The sequence below is a fragment of the Phyllostomus discolor genome, chromosome 3, assembly GCF_004126475.2.
Source record: "Phyllostomus discolor isolate MPI-MPIP mPhyDis1 chromosome 3, mPhyDis1.pri.v3, whole genome shotgun sequence".
NCBI lineage: Eukaryota > Metazoa > Chordata > Mammalia > Chiroptera > Phyllostomidae > Phyllostomus > Phyllostomus discolor.
Window position 1 is genome coordinate 52455175 of NC_040905.2, and position 12434 is coordinate 52467608.

General features: G+C 38.3%; 1 protein-coding gene across 2 annotated transcripts in view; it reads right to left on the bottom strand.

Moving 5' to 3' along the window:
* The window catches only part of HAPLN1 (hyaluronan and proteoglycan link protein 1), a 69933-nt gene extending 65592 nt beyond the window's left edge, over positions 1 to 4341 (bottom strand). Inside the window, exon 1 of one of the 2 annotated variants that reach the window (XM_036020497.1) lies at positions 3950 to 4341. The gene's annotated coding sequence lies outside the window, so the exon portion shown is untranslated. The remainder of the gene's footprint in view (positions 1 to 3949) is intronic. The other variant, XM_028522702.2, reaches the window with a different exon arrangement.
* Positions 4342 to 12434: the final 8093 nt, after the last annotated feature.

Consider the following 12434-nt stretch of genomic DNA (forward strand, 5'->3'; position numbering starts at 1 on the left):
CCCCCTGCAGGTCTCCCTCACTGGAGAAGCCATTATGAGGAGCTACAGTAATGTAACCCAGAACCCAGGAGCATCAGACCTTTTCACAGAGCTGGCTGATTCTCTCTTGTAAAGGTGGTTCTTTTCTACAATAGTATCATTATGTCATGAAAAATCATTGAAAATTTCCTGTAAGAGTTTTCCAACCCATGACTCAGCTTCTACAGTCATGTCCTTTAGCCTTTCAGGCAACCTCTCACTAACTCTCACTGGCAACTGGTTTGCGATTCATCCTGAATCACAAAGAGATCAGCTGACATTGTCAACAGGATGACCTGTTTCAGGGGGATAATGACTTATTGGGAAATACAAATTAAGATAGTATGCTTTATTTTACATGGTGGTTAGTGTTTCCAGCCATCACCACTGACCAATGGAGGCTATAATTTTGTGCCATTAATGAAAAAGGACTTAGTGAGTAGCTCCTTCTTGCACCAGGCAGGTTTCACTTCCATACACAAAACCGAAGTTCCTTACAGAGGAAACTTCCATTCCACACTGGCAGGCCCTACCTCGATTTATGGGTTATACCTCTAGACTCAGCAAAGTAACAAATAATCATTTTTTTTCCTACTGAGGCATTTTTTTCCATCCAATCTGAATTTCAGAACTGGCCTTGATTAATGCTGATGTGCTGAACACTGTTACCATTAAGTCATATATCTTGCAGGGAGCCAGTTGGAGCAACAATTCATATATCTTCTCGGGAAAAGTTTTTCAAAACTCTCAGTTTAATATTCTGATGGATTAATTTTCTATGATATCCTGATGCTTCTTTCAGACACTGACCTCCATTGTAATTGTTCCTGCCTAGGATTTTTTCCATCATGGCAATTTAAAGGAAGCAATGTTCCTGCTTCAAAAACTGCATATGGATAACAGGTATAGAATAAGTTGTTCTATATGCTAATTATTACAGTTGAGCACACTATTTGGTAAAAAAGAAAAAGACAAGAAAAAAGAAACCTCACTACCCAAAGCAATTTTTACTATTATCCTTTACATATAATGAAACAAATCTAAATAACATGTAGTAATATGTGCTATTTTCTGTGTGCTAACCTTTTAAGCTAGTGATTATTAACCCTTTTAAATAATGTGAATTATTTAAATATAATAAATAAATTTGAAACAATAAACCTGACAAAAAATGTATTTCCATTCAAAAAAAATGGTGATTCAAGATTCAAACTCTCCCCCACCTTTTTTTGAACTAGGTCTGACATCTCACAAAACCAAATCCTACATTAGAAGCAAGTTACAGTTTCTCATAGAGGCAGAACGTTAATGGTAAGTTCCCTAGTAAAGAGTTAGTTGGTTTTAAATGCAACCATTGGAATTTAATCACCCTTAAGTAGTGCCTTGATTTTTAAAGTATATAAAAGTCGTTTACTGTAGTTTCTACTCTGAGAAACCTATCCCAACGTCTGGCCTGCAGTTTGCATTCAATGTTAACAGATGGAAGGAAGTCTCTGAATTTTTGAGGAGGCTGGTGAGAGAGCCTTCTTTGACTCATCCACTAGGTGGCACCCAGGCACCGCACTTCACACACGGAACCATCACAGACCTTCCCATTCATGGTGCAAAGAAAGAGCTGCATTATTAATTTATACCATCACGACCACTCTACACCTAATATTTATTTAACCAGCTGCTTCCTCTAATCCTCCTTAAACACTATTGATTAAAATCCTAAGTATATTCAAGTTTCCATCCCTCCCTATTTCCTCCCAACAACACTTTGTTACTTCTAATAACAGACTGACTGCATTTAAATAACATAGACAAGGTAATATGGGTGCTAATCGTAATCCAGGCTGTTGGAAAACTAACTACAGGCAACAGAAGACTATAATGTAAAAGTTATTTTCAAATTTGCTTTTCATTCTGTTGGAGTTTTAATTGGTGGAACACCATTACCTTAAAAATAGAATCTGAAAACAAAACATTCATGGAATAAAAAAGAACTAATGCTGTGCTTTCAGCATAAGGGAGTTATTTCCTGAATACGACTCTTGTTCATCTTCACAAAGATGAAGTGTAGTGCCACCTAAGGGTTCAAAGACTCTTTCAACTACTCAGAAAACACCAATATTCTCCACCCAGGATGCTAAAAAGCAAGACTGTGTAGCAGACCATCTACTCAAACTCTGCATACTCTGAATGTAGAATGTATTTATCCTGGATGTGTTACTTGCTCCCAAAGGAATGAAAAGGATGTGAAACCACTGGGACTATAATGAATTGATTCTTCCCGGTGAAAGTCTCTTCAGCACTTCTAAATTACAGTGCCAGTCATTCCTTTAAGAGACAGGGCACAGCTGACATAAATGACTCACTTTATAAGAACATGATGTTCTCCCCTTTCTTCTTTCCTGTAGAAAGCCCTAGCTCGCTGGACACTCCTGACAGCAATATTGGACCCTGGGTACGTTCTTCCTGGGGACCAGGGGTCTCTGGAGGTACTTGGTTTTCTCTTGCTCATTTAATCAAATTTAAGCACAATACTTCTTATCTAGTTTTCCCATTTTAAGCTGTTTCCAATTTTTGGAAGAGACTACCAAAAATGTAAAGTCATTCTCTCTTAGCTTAAACAATTAAATTATTAAGTAGCCCCCAAATAACTAAAGACTAAACTTAAATGCTCAATAAACATTTGGCATACATTCTATTTACTGAATGGAAGGAAAAACATCTTTGTTAGTAGAAATACATAGACTCGATGTTAAAAACTAATGCAAAAGATTAAGAAACATCACATTAAAACTAATCCAAAGAGAACTACTATGATATATTTCTAGTAGGACAATATTCTTATTTTATGATTCCATTAAAATATCAAAGTATAAATATTGAAAAATTATCTACTGAAGTGTGCATAAAATTACTGCAAATTAGTATACTGAAATAATCAAATAAAAACGGTTACCAGGAACTACATTTGTAATGAATAATATTGAATTTTACTTAGAAAGAAGTTAATTCACAGGATTTCCTAAGAACCGTTAGCTTCCAAGAAGCCAGCCAGCACATTGGATTTTATGACGTCACACTGGAGCCTGGACTGGAACAGTTTCCACCTAAAAGTCCCCAAATGTACTGGCCACTTTGTGTGTTTTTCCAGTGAGAAATGAAAATAAAATAACCTATTTTCAAAATAATAAGCCATCTTATTTTCAACACAACAGTCATAGTCAATGAAAGAAAACAATTTCATTAAACCTCAAGGAGTTCAGATTTGCTTAGGGTGATGAAAAGTCTCAACACATAAATAATTCCTTTAATTAACTTTTAAAATAATTTTAACAACCACGACAAAAAATTTTTGCATATTAACATTATTCATCAACACGATTCTCTGTATAAAATGCATCATAATTCTATGATCTTCATTTAGAGTTAACTGGAGAAGCCTGGACCAAAATTGGTAACATTGCAAAAGATGATCAATCTAACAGCTATTATCTATGATATCAATAACTTTCATTTTCACACACATCTCCCTAAAACATAACTCACAAGTCTGAAATGGACAGTCCCATTCCTCAGCATTTCCTTCACCCTATACTATTCCTTTTCCCCCTCTCAGGTGCTATAAAAATGCCTGATGAAGTGCAGATGGAAAAGCCACCACTTGGAAACCAGCCGTCTACCAGGTTTATAGGAGCGTTCGCAAATGCCAGGATACTAGTTAATCCTTGCCCCAATTCTAGACTGAGCTTGTTTACTGCTGTACAATATTTTATCTGACATGGATGCTAAAAAAAGTTGAGTTGTTATGTTAAAATCAAAAGAAAATCATAAGAAAATTTGTTTTAATGTATGCCTATATCGTGATATGTATTGCTTTCTGAAATCTGAAAGGCACCAAGGTTTGGCAGAAAGAGTAAAAAAGTGATGGAAATTTTACCTTGTCCTGAAATCCAGAAGTTCAAATGTTCTCAAGTCCTGCTGAAGTTGGAGACTGGAGATCAAGTGAAGCTAGAGCTCTTTCCCCTCACCTTAAGTTTGTCTCTAGGCAAGTGTGTGCGTGTGCGTGTGTATGTGTGTGTGTGCTCAGAATGTCTCTTTGTGGCGCTGGATGGCAGAGGTCCTGGTCCTGAGAAGAAGGAGGCACTTTTTCACCAAAAGCAGAAGAAAAGCAAAGCGTCACCAGGAAAGTTTTCCTCCCAGATCCCCTAATTACAGCCTAACATGCACTTCATGCAAACTTCAGGGAGGAAGGGAGGGGCAGCTCTGTGCCCAGACCTCGTGAAACAGCAGCTTTTAGATGGCTTCCCCCTCTGCTCAGATCCCCAAATACAGGCAGAGCAGCAGCTACAACCACAAGCTCCCACCCACACCACACCTCCTGCACCCTCATCACTTCTTGGGTGTGTCCTGAGGGGATGGGGCAAGGGGTCTGTGGAATGAGCTGTGGGGCAGCGGCGTGAGGCAGACGCACCGGGACAGTGGATTTTCACTTTGTTTTAGCCTCTGCTTAAAAGGAAAATTCAAGGGTAGCAGAGGTACTGGCTTTCCTGCCTTTTCCGCCCCCAAAGTAGATCCAGGCTAACCAGGTAGAGTGGCAATTATGACCACAGGAGATATAGCTTCCTAAACGGAAGGTGCCCTTTCAGTGCAATGGCCAGAAGTATATTTTCTTGTTTTCTGGACTCAGCATTGTTATTGGGTTTCAATCTCCTTTAACAAACAACTGCTATTGTACCTCTGGATGACAGAGCTCAAAACCTGGATTTATTTATAGCGTGAGGAATGCGAAGGGCAGACGGGATGGGTGGGGCTGGCTTATGGATCTATACCCAGGATTAGAACCAGATGGGCACAGGGCACTCTCGGACACACACACTCGCCCCCAAAATAACCATCGGGGAAGATGCTGGGACACGCGGGAAAACACCTCCTGAATAAATAGACATTTATTTATAACTCCTGAGAGAGTATATAGGTCTATTGATTCCCACCTTGAGTAACCAAGGGTATTGGAGAGGAAATGGCTTCATATTTCAATAACAGAGCCACCTTTGATGGAGCCTTGGAGGGGAAAAAAGCAACACACCGCAGGAAGCAAACGGCTGTTGAAGCGGCCCGGGAGGAGGGAGCGGGGCTGGCCTGGGGTTGAGGACAGCAAACAAGCCCCAGGGGCCCCGGGCCAGGGAGGAGGCGGGACACTGGCTGGCCCGCCGGCCAGAGAGGCGGGGGCGCCGGGCACCTCGGGCGTGGGGCGCTGGGAGGTGTCCAGGGGCCTCGCCGCCGCACTCCGGGCGCCCGCCCGCCGGCCCTGGGGAGGCAGAGGGCCGACTGCGAGGTCCTGTCCCCGCTGTTGCTGGGACGCGGTCCGGCAGGGGCTGTGGCCGAGCGTCCCGTGGGCCCGAGGACTGGTGGCGCGGCGGGTCGACGGGGCAGGGGTTCTCGTGGGCAGACGAGCCAGTAGGCGAGGCACGGGGACTGGGGAGGCAGGGACTCGGGTCCGGCAGGTGACTCCCGGGGCAGGTAGGGCAGGGGCGCGGGGAGAGAGCGCTCCGTCCGGGCAGTGCGCGCGGCAGCGAGCGGCGCTATTGTCTTAAAGATAAATCCTACACCCCAGGCTGCTTCCTCTTTGGAGAAAGGCGGGAAAGAGACCTCAAAAGAAAAAAAAAAAGTCTTCCCGCTTTTCCTTAACGTATTTCACCAGTTCTTGTGCCCGGGCTCGCCCTTGCCTGCTATTCATCTTTGGTAATTTAACACGTGCCCCTATTTTATTCCAAAGACAAACCAAACTCTCACAAACCTTCATGAAATAAAGACAGTTATTTTCGAAATGAAATAATTAAAAATGAATCTTCTAACAGACAATTCATCACCTTTTCTGTAATTCCAACACTTGAGCCGGACATTCTTTTCGTTTTTATTTTTTCTGTTTCTCCCCACAGGCCGGTGAAGATTTTTGAATTTTATGTCGTTAATATCGTGGCTATTGAGATGGCTGTTGGAATGCATTAACTGCCAATACAAATAAAGTGCATCTGTTTTTTAACCATGAAAAGAGTGTCTATGTAATTTCTTGTAAATGTTCAGAATGGTATGTATTTTAAGGAACGTGAAGGAATCAGAGTTAAAACCAAATATTCTATAATTTTTATATTAAAGCTCCATGAAGGTGGTGAGGCTGCTGGTGTGTGGCTATGAAATCATATAAAGAGAGTTTAAATACTGATCAGGTTCCCTCAGCTTAAGAACGTCATTTCTGGGAATGGCCTTGGGAGGAAGTCAGCTGGCCCGAGGATGGCCTTTGTCCCCCTGCCTTGCGTCTGCTCTATACATTCATGCCATCCGAATACTAAGAGAATGCAGTGCATTCTCTTCACAAATTGCTTGTTGGCCACGTAGAACCATCTGTTTTGCAACTTATTCAGACAACAATGAGAATATAAAAAATTAGAATATTCTTTTCAACTTCAGGTATTGAAGCCATTTGAGATAGGCTTTCAGAAATAATGACAGTTACTTACCCTTGCTGTTCCTTGCCATTGCTACGCCACCCCTCTTTCCTGTCTTCCCTTCCAAGTTGTCTAGTTACTGGTGTTTGTCAAAGGATACTCAGTATTTTTAATCCCAAGTACTTAACCTCTCAATAGTGTGTGTTTCAAGTGTTATTCAGGCTTAATTTAATTATTAATATATGTTTTCATTTTTTGTGTGTGTTCATGGTTACTAATTATTTAAAATTTACATTGCACCCCTGCTGGTGTGGCTCATTTGGTTGGGCCTCATCCTGTAAACCAAAGGGTCACTTATTTGATTACGGGTCAGGGCACATGCCTGGGATGCAGGTTTGGTCCCCAGTTGGATGTTTCCCAGAGGCAAACAGTAGATGTTTTTCACACTAATGTTTCTCTGTCTCTCTCCCCCTTCTCCCTCTCTAAAGTAAAAAAAAAAAAAAATTAAAATTTACATTGGAATTAGCTTTAAGTCCTTTAAATTTTAAAAAATATTTTGTTAACTAATGTTACCTTAATAGGTATACATTACTTTGATCAGTCATTATAATTAAGCATCCAGGCAAAGTTATAATAAGCTTTGATAAAAAAGTCAAGTAAATAAGTAAAATACAAACCTATTTTTATGACCATTTTAAGAAGTTGTGAAAAAAATTAAAGATCCAAATATCTTTTCAAAGGAAAAACAGCAAAAGAGTATTCTGTATATTAAGATTCCCTCTAAGCATTAACTATATTAATTCATGTGGAAACTCATGTCCTTCATTGCATATTGAGATGTTTTTGTTTGTTTGTTTTTAATTTCTTTTTAAATTTTTAATTGTTGCTCAATTACAGTTGTCCCCAGAGATGTTTATGTTTTTATTTTAGAGAAGGTGGGGACTAGCTTTTTTCAGTTTCAAAAGGAAACAAATACTTTCTTCAATATTAATTTTTAAAATGACTTATGTGCTTGTAATTTATGTCAGGCTTTACCTTAAATTACCTGACTATTGCAGAAGGTACAAAGCCTAAAAATCAAAGTTGAAAATCAAACCAGTTTTGAAAAATAGGCACAAATTTAGAGATAATGGATAATATATGCATTTTCTGCACACTTTAAAAAGATCTTGTTTAGCATAATATAAAACTATTTTTAAAAAAAATAAAAATTAGATCAGTATGGTGTTATAAAATACAACTTTGCATTCTTTTGTTAATTTTAGAAAATTTGAGTAATCAGATTGAACCGAATAAAATAAAATATTCAAATATTTTTGACCCAAAAAGCAATTTTATCTGGCTTAAACTAATACAAACTTAGATATGTGCAAACTATAAACATATCAAGAACATCTTCAACATTTAAAGACTATCGATCTAAAATGTCATAAATCTATAACATATAATACATTCTCCAACAGAATGGTATTCCTCCTTGCATGAACAAAATATATATTTACATTCAAATGGGAATTATCTAAATTCATCTCCTCTTCCAACTCTGAAAAAGGCTGCTCTATTATCCACCGAATTCCAGAGAACTTCTTCCATGTGAGTTGCGTTTCCTGGAATTTTTGCCTCAGGCTAATATTGTACCTGGTTGAACATCTGCTAACATAAAGGTGCAGCTCTGTGCACTTTGAGGTACTGGGGAGCAAAGCCATTTGACCTTTCCTGTCTGAGGGCTCAGAACTTCATTAAAGCATCCCTTGAGATTGCTAGCCTAGCCATGAGAAAGACATCATTTGTAATTAAGTCCTTCCCACTGGCTATATTCTTGTTGAACTCTATGATTAAAATACAAATTCAATATTGTAACTGGTCACAAAGCATTTGATAAAAGGTTATTTTGCTTTTAATGCAATGGGAGGGAGACGGCATTCAAAGGGCCTACTTTTTGTACTATCACTCTGGGAAAGTGTCCTGCAGAGAGACTCCTGAAAAGGGCGAATGAAATAATTAGGCAATAAATTGGTCAAGTGTTAAGAGCAGGGCCATTTCAGAAGCTAGTGAGGCCATATATGAATATTACACCAAGTGATAAAATAGCCTTAACTCCTGAGAAGTAAAAACGTGCATTTTCCCTTCTTGTCTGCTGTTTGCTTTTGTTTTCAGGGCACCTTTCTTGGACTCTATTGTTCTCTCAGCATGTTGCTTTGCCCAGAATGTTGAAACTCTGTTTTCACTTTTTCCTCATTAACTAGATTCTACTCATTTTGCAGCAAGCCACAGCTTTAGTCTTTGCCGTGCCGAGCCAACCATCTGATTAGGGAAGCCATTCCTCCCACACAGTTCCCGTCGTCCTGCTAAGGACATCCGCTCACCACTTTTGTGCTGCCCTGTGTTTTGTTTGTATTTTCACGTATTTAGATGCTGACTTTAGTCAGTTGTACGACAAAGCATATTATTTACATCTTTGCATCTTTAATTTCTAGCACACAGCTACTAGAAGCTGACCTAAAAATGTTTAGTGACATTGTTGAAGATGATGATAGATTTTTTATATTCAGGAGAGAAAATAAAAACAAATGAGGGATGCTAGTTATTGAAAAAGCTAGTTTAAAAAAAACTCTCATAGACACAGACAACAGCACGATGATTACCAGGAGGAAAGAGGGTGGGGAGGTACATGAACAGTGAAGTAGGGATAAATGGTGATGGAAGGAGACTCGACTTGGGGTGCTGAACACATAATACAGTATACAGATGATGTGTTATATAATTGTACACCTGAAACCAATATAATTTTATTAAGCAATGTCACTGTAATAAATGCAATAAGTAAAAAATTAAGCTAGAGATGATACCACCAAAAAAAAGCTAGTTCAGAGTATTTTTGCATCTAATAGCCAATGGCATAAATAATAAATCATCAAAGACTGATTAATAATTTGTGTCATTGTTATTGATCTCATAGAATTAAAAGAACCATAATACATATTTTTCTTCCATGCTTGGCTGACAAGTGATTGTATAAATGATAATCAACCAAGGTAAAATTTTTTACTCTTTTAAGGAACTAGGTTAAGATTAGTGACAAAATAAAGTTTTGTCTTAGAATTACAATTGCCGCCACTAGAATATTGATTTTTTTACTTTCACTTATATAGGTACTTTTAATTTAAACCAATTATAACCATAAGTAAATGTAGTCCTTATTGTATTTTTTGTCTGCTCTTTTCTTCTTATAACCTTCAGAAGAAAGGTTGTCAAGTTTAATTGGGCTGGAGTGATTTATATATAGTCCTTCTTAGAGTAAAATGGGTGTAAATTAGCTAATGCATCAAGGTTGGCATAGGCCAAGACTGCTCAGGAGAGACCAAGATATAGGACTTTGATTGTTTGGAAGTGAAGGGCAGAGTCTAGAGTTGTCAGAAAGAGGGAGAGAAAGACAGGAACACAGTGTACCAGAGGTGAAGAAGAATGACAAAAGGGAGTGGTTAGCCAAGTGCCATGCTGAGGGACAGTTCTACCAGAAGACTAGAAGAGAATATTAACATATGTCTAGAACAACATGCCTCTTAGTAAATTTTAATTTAAATGGTTTTGAGTAAACATCTAGATGTTTCTGAAATTTTTATATACAAGTCTGTGCTAAGCTTGATAGGTAAAACCACATTTTTCCTCATCTCAGAAGAAGTACAGAATTAATCCTTTCCTTACATTGAAGTTTTAGGCAGATATGAGACAGTATTTAAAAGAATAGCTAAAGTACCCATTTATATCTACATGTATACACATACACATAAATCATATATATGCTTTTTTATTTTGGCATTGAGGTCATTAGAAAGCTCACTTTGGTTTATTTTAAACACTGAGGAAGTAAAACGATTTTGGAGGAAATCTTTGAACAGTGCAGGTGGAAATAGCTTTATATGCATTTATCTTGAGTACTTCCTTTCACAGAATAGTCCAGCCAATTGATTCTACTGTAAATAGGAAATCTGCACTTCTTTCTTAGCCACAGTCAAGTTGTTCCAACCTCTGGCTAAATTAAGGCACAAAAAGGTAAACTGGAAAGAAGACTCTATGAGTAAATGGAGAAATGAAAAGGAGGAAGCATTGTTCCGTGTCTAACTGCTATTAGCCTTCTTGCTAAATGAACAATAATTCTTCAATAATCCTGCACTAAATGTCAACTAGATGATGCTTGCTGGTGCAGATATGTGGTATTTGATCGCTTTTGAACTTAAAGGCAGGTAATTTGGGAAAATGAAAAATTCTGAAAATTTGCAAAGTTCAAATGACTCTCTTTCAGCTTTAATGGAAAGAATTGCCAGTAACTTCAGAATCTGGTGATCTCTAGGAAGTCCTTCCCTTTTAATGTTCTCTATTCTGAACTCTCCTTATCCCCTTCCAATAACACTTAAAGAGAGTAGAAAGTTGTTCAAATTAAAAGTAAGCTGAAACAATCTAAGAACAATCTTCTACTTTCTGCATACATAAACTGAGTCTACAGATTGAGGAATAGTCCCAATGCCACCCAGGTGTCCTAATGTAAGTTCTCCCAGCCACTCATTTCTGCAAATCTGGAGTATTTAAGGTGTGGTTGTAATGAATGTATTTTTTCCTACAACACAGTTAAGAATGAATTATTTTTCCTCACTGTTTATTACCTTATATCTCTGTTATGAACTCAGCACACAATCGAATTCACTAGTTAGGTATGTATTTATCTCTCCCTTTATACTATGAGCACATGGATTGCTCATGTTTAATTCATTTCTCCAGTCTTCCAATGTTCCTTCCCAAACCACCTCAAGCTCTATTCCTTGTACATTTGGGGATAGAGAAAAGGTTGTTAAATTAAATCAAACCATAGAGGAAGTATAGTATCAGGAAGAAATTGGAAAATGATTATAGTCCAAATTTTCAGGTTTATCTTCTATAAAAGATAGCAATGTGTTTTGATTTGGAACCTGAACTTAATTCACTTTTATGGCCTTTGGTTCTTCCCTCTTCCCTGCTAGTTTTGCTCTTCAGCATCCTAACACCTAGCATTACAAATGTTTCATTTTTCCTATAAGTTGGAAATGATCATGTCAGGATTCTGTTGACTATAAAAAAACCGGTAATGTTTCTCAAAACTCTAACCGTTTTCTCATTGTGAATAACCCTTTCTTATACACTCTTTGTAGTAGCATCTTATTTGCCCTCCCTGACTCTTGGCTCTCCTTTGTAGGGATCCATTTCTACATGCCTGAAATATTATTTCATTCTGTCTGAGCTCTGAACATAGCACTTCCTTCATGAAGGACTTTTTTGATGGGCTGGCTGGAGAGCTGAGCTCTAAAAGCCTGAGGTGTATATAGGTATCCCTCGATTGTCAAAAGTTCACGTTATGCCACTTTGCTTTTATGAGAGACCTATGTTAGAACCTGTTTTCTCTGCCTGAAAAAAATCTGAAGAGGATTTACACTTTTACAAAAAAAATGATGAAAAGTGAAAATAGCTTCCAGTATTTGTTCGTTTTGCATTGAGCCATTGCAGAGGCAGCATGCACCCCAAGCAGAGAGGGTGGCACCGCAAACTCCTTCCCTGGGAACCACGCTTAGCATCTCAGCATCAAGTCACCATAGCTTTCAACTGTCTGTGAGCATCTGTGCTTCATCTCGATTTATTTTGTGCATCCATTAGCAAATGTGTCCTAAGGTATAGGAAAAAGCTAACAGTGTTATGCTTAGCATAAAACTGGACATGATTAAGTGTATTTGATATGATTATGTAGATTATTTTGGGGGTCTAGGAATGCTCAGACATTTTTCCGTATAAATTAACGGTAATTGCTTTTTTGCTTTATGCCATTTTGGCTTACAAAAAGTTTCATAGAAGCATTCTGCTCTCGGATAGCAGGGGAATCTCTACTTGGTTTTGTGACCTAGATTTTAAAATCTACACTGTTTTACTATACTTGGCCTGGGAGTGGCATTC